Source organism: Sorex araneus, chromosome 4 (genome assembly GCF_027595985.1).
Source record: "Sorex araneus isolate mSorAra2 chromosome 4, mSorAra2.pri, whole genome shotgun sequence".
In the NCBI taxonomy this organism is placed as follows: Eukaryota; Metazoa; Chordata; class Mammalia; order Eulipotyphla; family Soricidae; genus Sorex; species Sorex araneus.
This window is the reverse complement of record NC_073305.1, coordinates 105,832,916-105,845,978: the sequence shown is the minus strand read 5'-3', so window position 1 is coordinate 105,845,978 and position 13,063 is coordinate 105,832,916. Positions and strand designations below refer to the sequence as shown.

Below are 13,063 nucleotides of genomic sequence, written 5' to 3'. Positions count from 1 at the left end.
GACAAGACTTCAACTGTGTTTAATAGCATCATGCAACACAGTTATAACTTTGAATATTGCAAAAAGGAAAGTGGTTATCGTATACATCAAGTTATGTGCGAATGGGATAATTGCCTTAAGTTATTTGTCTTCCCTCCATGAGGTATATTAAACAGTGATTATTTATTCTTATATAAGCAATAGCACAGCGGTAGGGTGTTCACCTTTCACGTGGCCGACCCGTGTTCGATTCCTCCACCCCTTTGGAGAGCCCAGCAAGCTACCAAGAGTACCTCGCTCACAAAGCAGAGCCTGGCAAGCTACCCACGGTGTATAGGATATGCCAAAAACAGTAACAATAAGTCTCACAATGAGAGACGTTACTGGTGCTCGCTGGAACAAATCGATGAGCAACGGGATGACAGTGAATAACTAGCTCAGGACTACTGAACAGTAAATCCCTCATACTTTCAGGTGTTCAAATGCTGCACTTTCCTGATTATATCCTATACCAAAACTCCCCCTGCCACACACACACACACACACACACACACACACACAAACTAAGCTTTCATTCTTTATGGGTTTTCTTCCACTGTCCCAATCCTGAGATTCTTCTAGAGCCTCAAAGAGTTTGTTGAGATAAATGGTATCTCATATATAATTGCTGGAGTGATGGCACAACGGATAGGGTATTTGCCTTGCATGCGGCCGATCTGGGTTTGACTCCCAGCATCCCATATGGTTCCCCGAGCACTGCCAGGAGTAATTCCTGAGTGCCTGAGCCAGGAGTAACCCCTGTGCATTGCCGGGTGTGACCCAAAAAGAAAAAGAAAAGAAAAAAATGGTTCTCAAATCTCTTTATCCCATTTTGCTCCCTCAGTTATCTCACTCAACATGACTCAATCTCAGCACTTTGTCCTGTAAGCTACAGCTAGCCATGCACTTGATTCAATTTCCTGCTATTAATTTAAGTCTAGACTATTTGTAACTTAAGAACTTTGACTTCTATTTTCTCCCTCTGGAACATTCCATCAACAAATGAGTGACCTTCTGTCTTTTAGAACCATTAAATTTGTTACCAATTTTACAATCTTTGCATCAAACTTTCCCTCTGTCTAAAACACATTCCCCGTCATCAGCCCCAATTTTCTTGAGGCTGGCTAATCATTAACATTTGATTGTATCTTAATGGCACTTCTTTCTAGCTTTTTATCTAACAAAGCTACCAGACGAGACTCCACTCCCATGTTCTTATTTTAATAATCTAAACATTACTTATTACTACTTGATCATGTCCTGCTGGCATATTATGTCTCACTCACAAGAAAGAGATCCATGACAATTTTGGCTAGCTTGATCTACTGACATACCACAGAGTCTGGCATATCATGTAAGAGCTCAATAAATAAAAATCTCTTTTCATATCATCACCTCTTTTATTTCAATGCCAAAGTAATTACATGAAAGGCCTGGGTGATGACAGTGATGGCCTCTCCTTTTCCCAACCAATTCTAAACACAACAGCCCAATTACTCTGCCAAAATAACCTTATCCTGCAGACCACGTAGAGGAATTACTTTCGGAAAGCACAGTGCTTGGGTACATGCATAGCACATACCCACTAAAGGTTTGTTTCCCTTCCATTTTTCCTCTTGGAAAATCTCCAAAATTTCTTTGCTGCCTACATAATAAAGCATGTTTTTCACAGGCTGTCACACCTCATCTTAATAGACTCAAATCTGGTTTTTCATTTATTTTCCAGAATACCCCTTCATGCTCTGTATGTTACTGTCAAATTAAACCTTTTGCCAGTTGATTCTTGTGTCTGTATTCTACATAATTCCCTCCTGTCTGAAATTCCCATAGCTTGATAAATCCTACTCATTCCACAAGGTCAGACTTCTTCCAAAAATAGATTAAAAACTCAGTGTTCAGCTATCTTTCCCCTCCCCCCAGTCTCTCCCACCTCAAATTGTGTCATTCCTAAATCATAGCTTTATCGAGTGTAATTAGTGATGTAATATTGCTCTGAAGATGTTATATGGTCAAATAATTAGGGTTTGAATCTTATGTCTACATTATTTATATCCACAAATAATAAAAGGGGCCCAAATGAGTGTACAAAATTACAAGCTGATAAGAAAAAAAATATTTCTTGATTCAATCATTCAGGACCAAAGTACAGAGTACAGGTAAAAAAGTTGGGCCCAATTCTCTTTCCTAATACATAGGAATATCATAAAAATAAGAGATGACAGATACCCCCCAAAATGTTTTAAATTTTAAAACATAAAAGATCATTTTATTTTTTAGTCGTCATATAGTCTATTCTCTTAAAACCTATAAAATCATCTTAAAATACTGGTAATGCTCCTTTATGGACAATTCAAATATTGAAAAATATTATAATGGTTCAATTCTGAGTCTATAAATAAGATGCCTTTCATATCATCATGGAATAAAATCTTTGGGGGATAACACAATAGGTCACACCATCCTTCATATGAACTAATGACAAGTATTTTGTTAAAACCAAGAATCATTCACATGTACAATCTGGATACAGATGCATGACTATAACTAACTAGTATAGCCTATCTGCCAGCAAATCACCAACTGACAGTTCTGTAAGAACATACAGACATGATCAAAAACTATATATTTACTTCTATAGAATCTGTTTTCTAGCGTTAGTAAGCAGACTGAAAATATTCTTAATTTTGTAAAAGAGGTGGGGCCAGAAAGAACTCAGTTATTACACTGTCATTTTCAAACAAATTCTTGTAAATAGTAAAAAGAACTGAAATTGGTTCATTTTCCACAGACATTTTATTGCTAACCAAGAAAAGTACATATCCTCTAATTTTTCCATTGTGATATTCTTGAAAACAAAGTCCATTTTTAAACATTCTCGTTTTAATACCTTGCAAGGCCAACTCACAAGGCAGTACAAAAGCACAGCTTTAGTGCTGAGGTTCATTCATCTCTTTTAAAAGTAGTGTAGAAAATTAAATAAACTTGAGATTAAAAGAGCAACACAACCTCTTACCATGAGAAAATGAAAATAACACACATTTTTCAAGGAGAATAAGTGAAACTAATTATTTTCTGCCTTGCCAGAATATGTAATTTCAGAGAGCTTAATATTGTACTCAATTTTATTCATCAAAAATATGTTATGTGTTGCAATGCAAAGGCACTGTCCTAAGAGCTAACAGGACACAAACAGCAAATAAGGCACAGTCTCCTACCATCAAAGAAATAAGAAAATAGGAGGCCAACAATTAACTGTACTAGAAGAAAAGAAAAGCAGTGTAAGGCAGCGAGCAGTTCAGATGAGATAATATAGAAACAAAGAAACTTTTTCAAACTAGAGAAAAGTGAGAAAGATTTTATGTCATATAATCAGAAAGCTTTCATTAGGCAGATCTTTGATCCCAGGAATGGACAGAAACAAGGGGAGCAGTAGCAGGAACCATGGCTCAAAGAGAATACAGCTGGAGTGGTAGGACTACAAAAAAGGAGTAAGATACAGGGATAAAAGGACGGCTCTGCATTAAAATGGGAAATGAACTGAATACAAGCTATAACAGCTAACAAAAACTATCCACTGTGGTTTCATTTTTGTTTTCTGGTTTCTTGGCTTGATTTGATTTTTAGGCCACACTGGCAGTGCTCAGGATTTACTCAAGCTCAGTGATCACTCCTGGTATAGGCAGTACCAGAGATGAAACTTGATCGGCTGTCCACCATTCAAACACCCTATATGCTATCCTAATGTTTTATTCCTCCGAAGTAGCCACTGTCTTAAAAAATGATCCAAACTGCATCTTAAAAAAAAATAACTAGACAAAAAAAGTAACAAATATGCCACTAACAGGAGGATCCTTTAGAAGCCAAAAGCAAGGTGTTTTAGAAATAGGAATCATAGAACTCACCATGGAAAAAAATAACCCTGAAAATTGTATGATGGAGAAATGAGAACAAAAGAATAGCTATCAGATTGTAACTTTTTACAATACTATAGAGAATGAAAATTAAGTTCTATAAATGTAAGTCCCAAAATAACTGAGCAGAATAGCAGCTCAATTCTTACAAAAGTTTCGATGAGAATCATTGTGCCAGATCTTTCCCCCTTTGTGAAATGAAGTTCTCCCACTTTTGCTACTGGAATGGAACTAAAAACATTACAATGATGACAATTTTATTATTGGAAAGAAGACAGTCATACTAAGACTCCACCTTTGCTCCATTTTTCCCACCCTTATAATTTGTTAAAGCAGTGCACAGTCTTGGCAGATAAACTGAAGGATAAAATTACTTAAATAAAAATATTCTTAAGATAATTCCCAGCAAATTATCTAGGTCAATAAGGAAGAAAGTAAAATTTATATTTTCCCACCGCCGGGAGTCCCCGAGACCCTGCAGCTGCCCCACCCCGAGTCCTGCGCGCCCCGTCTCCTGATCTGGCTCCCTAACTGCGAACCGCCCTCCCAGGTACCGTCACAGACCCACGGCCACGTCCTCCCGTCCCCCGCTTCCTGCCGCCTGAGGTCTTCCCGCCTGGCACTTTAACAGGAAGACACTGGGGGAGTGGCCTGTATCTTAGTGGGCGTGGTCTCAAAGTGGGCGTGGCCTCCTGTCAGAGCAGCGGCCGCCAACGCGGCTGCAGTTATTCTTTGTTACCTCACTACAATAGTTATTGTCTATTTCTTTGAAAATCACTTTAGCCATCTCAACCACTCATGCAAAATATCCATTAGCTTAGTTTGACACTAAAAAAGCTGTCAGTGAATAAGCGAAGTTTAGCACAATCAGAGCCCCTCCTTTCCACAGCAAGAGGGAACAGGAATAGATAACTACAAAGTTCCAATTCTATATTTCCGTAACAATATGAAGAAGCAGCGAAAATCCCCTCCACAAAGAGAGGGAGAAGAAAAGATTCCAGAAACATCAACAGGGGCTACTCACATCTACGACCTCTCAGACAAACAATTCAGAGAGGAAATCTGGAGGAGAGTCGACCTATTACAAGCAACCATGGAACAGACATCCAATAAGTTAAGGGAGGAGATGAATGAAGAACTGAAACGGTCTACCAAGAAAATGCAGGAAGAAATGAGAGCAGAAATTTTAAACCTACGAACGGAAGTCACACAAATAAAGGAATCGGTAGATGAATTAAAAATCTCACTAGATGCCCTCAACAGTAGAATGACTACAGCCGAAGACAGAATCAGCAACCTGGAAGATGAGCTGCAGAAATCTTTTAGACAACAACAAATCATGGCTAAAGACCTCAAAATGGCTATAGAGTGAATCAGAGCCCTGGGGGATGACTTCAAGAGGAACAACATAAGAATCATTGGACTACCAGAACCACAGGGAAGTAACCCCAATGAAAAAAACACAGTCAAAGACATCATTGCTAAGAAATTCCCAGAGCTGGAGAAGGCAGGCATCCAGATACAAGGAGTCCGAAGAGTACCTGCAAAAAGAGACCCAAATAAAAAGACTCCCTGGCATATCATAGTCAGAATGACGGATGCTATGGATAGAGACACAATTCTGCAAGCAGCAAGGTCAAAGAAGGAAATCACATACGAAGGAGCACCCCTAAGATTTACAGCAGACCTGTCAGAGGAAACCCTCCGAGCCCGAAGACAATGGTGGGACATAGTGAAAAAACTCAACAAAATCAATGCCTCACCATGAATACTTTATCTGGCTAAACTCTCAAACTTGAAGGAACCATACACTATTTCTCGGATAAACAACAGCTCAGGAACTTCATAGACTCAAAACCAAACTTGAAAGAAGGTCTAAAGGAGCTACTGTAAAACAAGGAGGAGCCCCATAAAACAACAAATACCACAGAAGTATGACACAAAACCCCATCACAATAATCTCTCTCAATGTCAATGGCCTAAATGCACCCATCAAGAGACACAGAGTGGCAAAATGGATCCAGAAGTTAAACCCAACATTCTGCTGCCTGCAAGAAACACACCTGAACAAACAGAGTAAACGTAGATTCAAAGTCAAAGGATGGAAAACAATCCTGCAAGCAAACAACTCCCTTAAAGCTGGAGTGGCCATCCTGGTATCCGACAACATAGACTTCAGGTCGAAAAAGATTAGAAGGGACAGCGAAGTCATTTTCTATTTATCAAGGGATATGTACAACAAGAAGAAATCACACTCTTAAACGTATACGCTCCTAATGAATGACTGGCTAAATACTTAAAACAACTCCTAACAGACTTCAAAGAGGACATCACTAACAGCACAAGAGTAGTCGGAGACTTCAATATGGCCTTACCGCCATTAGATAGATCGACAAGAACAAAACTCAACAAGGAAACACTGACTCTGAAAGAAGAAATTGAAGAGAGAGGCCTAATAAACCTATACAGGGCTTTACACCCCAAAAAGAAAGAATACACATTCTTTTCCAGTGCACATGGATCATTTTCTAAAATAGACCATGTACTGGGCCCCAGAACATACCTCAGTAGAATAGGAAAAATAGAAATTGTATCACCCATCTTTTCAGACCATGATGCGCTGAAGATAGAAGCTAACCACTCACCGACACGGAGAACCAAATCAAACACCTGGAAATTAAACAATTAAATGTTGAACAATGAGTGGGTCAGGAAGGAAATCAAGGAAGAAGTCAAAAGATACTTAGAAACAAATGAGAATGAAGACACGAGCTACCAAATTCTATGGGACGCAGCTAAAGCCATGTTAAGGGGAAAATTTATAGCTCTCCAAGCATTCCTCAGGAAGGAAGAAAGGGCCCACATAGATAGCTTGACTTCACGACTCAAGACCTTAGAAAAGGACCAGAAAAAGGAACCCAAACCAGACCGAAGGAAAGAAATAATAAAAATTAGAGCAGAAATTAATGACATCGAAACCAAAAAAACAATCCGAAAGACCAATGAAACAAAGAGCTGGTTCTTTGAGAAAATAAATAAGATTGATAAGCCGCTAACAAGACTCACAAAGAAAGAGAGAGAGCCCTATTAAATCGAATCAGAAATGAAAAGGGGGACATCATGACAGAAACCAGTGAGATACAAAAGATCATTAGAGACTACTTTGAAGGCCTATATGCCACAAAACAGGAGAACCTAAAAGAAATGGATGAATTCCTTGACTCCTACAATCTCCCAAGACTGAACAAAGAAGACTTGGAATACCTGAATAGACCCATCAATGTTAAGGAAATTGAAACTGTGATCAAAAATCTCCCCAAAAACAAAAGCCCAGGCCCAGATGGTTTCACCAGTGAATTCTTCCAAACAATTCAAGAAGACCTGTTGCCAGTTCTCCTCAAACTTTTCCAGAAAATTGAAAAAAAAAGGAACTCTCCCAAACAGTTTCTATGAAGCACACATCTCCCTAATACCAAAAGCAAACAACGACACCACTGAGAAAGAAAATTATAGACCAATATCCCTGATGAACACCGATGCGAAGATCCTCAACAAAATATTAGCAAGTCGGATCCAACAACTCATCAAAAAGATCATACATCATGACCAAGTGGGTTTCATCCCGGGGATTCAAGGATGGTTTAACATTCAGAAATCAATCAACATAATCCATCATATTAACAAAAGTAAAGATAAAAAACATATGATCATATCAATAGATGCAGAGAAAGCATTTGACAAGATCCAACATCCTTTCATGATGAAAACCCTCACCAAAATGGGGTTTGGAGGAACTTTCCTCAAGATAGTCGAAGCCATCTAACACAAGCCTACGACAATCATTATCCTCAACGGGGAAAAACTAAGGGCCTTTCCTCTAAGATCAGGTACAAGACAAGAATGCCCACTCTCACCACTTCTCTTCAGTATAGTACTGGAAGTACTTACGATAGCTATTAGACAAGAAAAAGAGATTAAGGGCATCCAGATAGGAAAGGAAGAAATCAAACTCTCACTATTTGCAGATGATATGATACTATATCTAGAGAAGCCTAAAGCCTCTACTAAGAAACTCTTAGAAACAATAGACTTATACAGTAAAGTCGCAGGCTACAAAATCAATACCCCCAAATCCATGGCCTTTCTATATGCAAACAATGAGGCAGAGAAAAGGGACATGAAAAAAGCAATCCCATTCACAATCGTGCCCCAGAAAATCAAGTACCTCGGAATCAGCTTAACCAAGGAAGTAAAAGACCTCTACAAAGAAAACTATAAAACACTACTCCATGAAATAAAAGAGGACATGAGGAAATGGAAACATATACCCTGCTCTTGGATAGGAGAATCAATGTTGTCAAAATGGCAATACTCCCCAAAGCATTATACAGATTCAACGCAATCCCTATAAGGATACCCATGACATTCTTCAAAGAAATGGATCGAGCAATCCTAAAATTCATATGGAACAACAAACACCCACGGATAGCTAAAACATTCTTGGGAAAAAGACGATGGGAGGCATCACCCTCCCCAACCTCAAACTTTATTACAAAGCAGTAACAATTAAAACAGCATGGTACTGGAACAAAGGCAGAGCCTCAGACCAATGGAACAGGGTGGAATATCCCTACACACAACCCCATATGTATGATTATCTAATCTTTGATAAGGGATCAAGAGATGTGAAGTGGAGCAAGGAAAGCCTCTTTAACAAATGGTGCTGGCACAACTGGACAATCACATGCGAAAGAATGGGCTTAGACCTCGACCTGTCACCATGCACAAAAGTCAGATCAAAATTGATTAAAGACCTCAACATCAGACCACAAACCATAAGGTTCATCGAAGACAAGGTCGGCAAAACCCTCCACGATACTGAAGATAAAGGTATCTTCAAAGATGACACGGAACTAAGCAATCTAGTAGAAGCAGAGATCAACAGATGGGGCTACATTAAACTAAAAAGCTTCTGCACTGCAAAAGATACAGTGACCAGAATACAAAGACTATCTACAGAATGGGAAAGGATATTCACACAATACCCATCAGATAAGGGGTTGATATCAATGGTATATAAAGCACTGGTTGAACTCTACAAGAAGAAAACATCCAACCCCATCAGAAAATGGGGTGAAGAAATGAACAGAAACTTTCCCAAGGAAGAGATACAAATGGCCAAAAGGCACATAAAAAAGTGCTCTACATCACTAATCATCAGGGAGATGCAGATCAAAACAACCACAAGTTACCACCTCACACCACAGAAACTAGCACACATCCAAAAGAAGAAAAGCAACCGCTGGAGAGGATGTGGGGAGAAAGAGACCCTTCTACACTGCTGGTGGAATGCCGACTGGTTCAGCCCTTTTGGAAAACAATATGGACGATTCTCAAAAAACAAGAGGTTGAACTCCCATTTGACCCAGCAATACCACTGCTGGGAATGTATCCCAGAGAAGCTAAAATGTATAGCTCGAAATGACATCTGCACTTATATGTTCATTGCAGCACTGTTTACAATAGCCAGAATCTGGAAAAAACCGGAGTGCCCTAGAACAGATGATTGGTTGAAGAAACTTTGGTACATCTATACAATGGAATACTATGCAGCTGTTAGAAAAAAGGAGGTCATGAAATTTGCGTATAAGTGGATCGGCATGGAAAGTATCATGCTAAGTGAAATGAGTCAGAAAGAGAGAGACAGGCATAGAAAGATTGCACTTATCTGTGGAATATAGAATAACAGAGTAGGAGACTAATACTCAAGAATAGAAGAATAGTAGAAATAAGTACCAGGAGGTTGACTCCATGGCTTGGATGCTGGCCTCACATTCTGGGGAGAGGGCAACTCAGAGAAGGGATCACCAAGTATAATGTGGTTGGAGGCCATGTGGGGGAAGGGTGATGCGGGCTGAATGTGGTCTAGAGACTGAACACAGTGGCCACTCAACACCACTATTGCGAACCACAACACCTAATGAGAGAGAGAACAAAAGGAAATGCCCTGCCACAGTGGCAGGGTGGGGTCGAGGGAGATGGGATTGGGGAGGGTAGGAGGGATGTTGGGTGTACCGGTGGTGGAGAATGGGCACTGGTGAAGGGATGGGTTCTCAAACTTTGTATGGGGGAAACATGAGCACAAAAATGTATAAATCTGTAACTGTACCCTCATGGTGATTCACTAATTAAAAATAAATAAATTAAAAAATAATAAAAATTTTTTAAAAATTAAAAAAATAAAATTTATATTTTGTCTAAGTATCAGAAATGTGTTTGGTACCAAACACATTCTCCCAGTAAATCCCAACAACAGTGCTTCTCATCACAATCATCATTTCACAAAGGAGGAAAGTTGAGTCTCATGGGAAGTAAATAATTTTCCAGAAAGCTCATCACTCATATTGGTGAAACAAAATCAAATCCAAATTCCCCTAATCCCCAAACCAACACTTTAATATGCTATTTCTAAGTACCTTCAACAACCCCCTTTACATCAATAATCTCTTATTTGTTTGCCCTTTTTCTATTTACTCTTAGTCATTGAGTACCTATTGAGTACTGAACCTTACTGAGAATCATAGAGTATTTAAATGAATTTGAAAAATAATGTTATAGGTATCATAGTTTATCCTTATTCAAATATGTTGTCAGAATGGGTGCTACAATCACATCACTTCCTTTACTCCCAAGGTATCTTTTAGAAACAAATACATCTGGGCAGAGTGACCGTACAGAGGGCAGGATGCTTTCCTCCCACACAACCCACCTGGGATAACCCCCGATATCCATACTGCACCACCAATTATGGCTCCCAAAATAAAACAAACAAAATACCATCATTTCAGCATCATAAAAATGAGCAGCATGTGGTCTATCTTGGGGAATGTTCCATGCACACTTGAGAAGAATGTGTATTCAGCTTTTTGAGGATGAAGTGTCCTGTATATATCTAAGTCCCTTTCTTCCATTTCTTACCTCAGATGAAGTATGTCCTTGCTAAGCTTGAGTTTGGTTGATCTCTCAAGAGGTGATAAAGTGCTGTTGAAGTCTCTCACTAGTATTGTGTTGCTATCGATGTCTTTCTTCAAGTCTATTGGCAGTTATTTTAAGTACTTTGTTGGTCCCTCATTAGGTGCATATATATTTAGTATTGTTAGTTCTTCCTGTTGTACAGATCCCTTTATCAATAAGAAATGACCTTCACTGTCTCTTGTGACCTTCTTCAGTCTGAAATCATTGTGCTTTGATACTAGGATGGCTACCCCAGCTTTTTTATGGGAGTTGTTTGCCTGCAGGATTGTTTTCCAGTCTTTGACTTTGAGCCTGTGTTCGCTCTGACTGTTGAGATGTTTTTCTTGCAGGCAGCAGAATGTTGGGTTCAATTTTCTAATCCATCCTGCCACTCTGTGTCTTTTAATTGGTGCATTTAGTCCATTGACGTTGAGAGAGATTACTGTTATGGGGCTTTGTCCCATTTTTCTGCTGAAATTTGGTGTATTTGAGGGGCCTGTCATCCTAAAGTAGCCCATTCAGTTGTTCTTGTAACCATAATTTTAAGTCTATGAAGTTCCTGATCTGTTATTTATTTGTGAAACTGTGTGTTGTTCCTTCTGTTATGAATGAGAGTCTAGCTGGGTAAAGTATTTTTGGTGAGGCATTTATTTCATTGCCCCATAGCTGGAAGACTGCTTCATGAGCGGAAGGGAGAAGGCAGGTGGAATAGAGAAGGGATCACTAAGAAAATGATGGCTGGAGGAATCAGTCGAGATGGGAGATGTGTGCCAAAAGGAGATAATGGACAAAACATGATGACCTCTCACTGTCTGTGTTGCAAGCCATAATGCCCAAAAGTATAGAGAGAGTATGGGGAATATTGTCTGCCATGGAGGCAGGGGGAGGGTGGGAAAGGGGGAGTATACCAGGGATATTGGTGGTAGGGAAAGTGCACTGGTGGAGGGATGGGTGTTTGGTCATTGTGTGATTATAACCCAAACATGAAAGCTTGTAACTATCTAACAGTGATTCAATAAAAATAAAAAATAAAATTAAAAAAATGAACAGCTACTTCCTTTCAGTAACTATAAAATTCTTCAGTAGGAAGAAAAAAGCATGTACAATGAAACATACAAAGGCTCCCAAACTTACTTGCCCACTGCCCCCTCCTCAGAAATAACAAAATAGTCAGTGCTGACCACACTGGAAATCTATTTTCTTTAAGTGAACCAACAGAAAAATCATATCCCCACAGTTGTAACTGAGACATCTACCAACCCCCTAGATCTGGATTCAAACACCTCTACCACAATTTTGGGTTGTATCACACACATAAAAAACATGATATAATAGGTTAATATCCTATTTAATAAATCTTAATAATGAAAACTCTTGGTTAAGTTATTAAAATATTAAATTAATAATCCATGAATTGAGACCATTCTGACATATTTTAAGTATAATTTTGAGCATACACTATGTAGTTGCGTGCAGATTTCCCTCATTACATATTTACTTCTCAACCATGCAACAGAAAATGTCTCTGCATCAACTAATATAGTTTGAGAAATATTTCTAACTGTTGTATTAAGATTTAATAAACAAATTATATGAAAAATTCCCTGTACACCCTGGTCACCTCAATGACAATAGGCCAACAGTTCATTGGCCTATTCCAATTTCACCAAAACTATCAGTGGACACAAGAAGCTTCACAAGCCCATTGCATAAAGAGCATATCCTCCAGAACTTCACTAGAGGCCTCACATAAACCAGGAGGAGTGACTGAGAGTAAGAAAATATTCTAGAAGGGGAAAAAGGCGACCATCATTGACTGAGCTCTTCCAGAATCCACTCTCGCAGCAAGAGGTAACAGGGATAGAGAAGTGGAAGGTTCCACCCTCATAATTCCATAACAATATGAAGAAATAGCGAAAATCCCCTCCCCGAGGAGAGGCTGAAGAAAAGATTCCAGAAGCCCCAACAGGAGCCACAAATATGATCTCTCAGATAAAGAATTCAGAAATGAAATATTGAAGATGTTCAATGAACTCAAAGTAATGGTGGAACAGACATCCAGTAAATTAATGGAGGACATGAAAGAAACAGTGGGATGGTCCACCAAGAAAATCACACTG

At 39.0% G+C, this 13,063-nt stretch overlaps 1 protein-coding gene across 1 annotated transcript in view; it reads right to left on the bottom strand.

Moving 5' to 3' along the window:
• Nucleotides 1-13,063, bottom strand: part of MEI4 (meiotic double-stranded break formation protein 4) — a 160,966-nt gene that overhangs the window by 129,728 nt on the left and 18,175 nt on the right. The window lies entirely within an intron of this gene.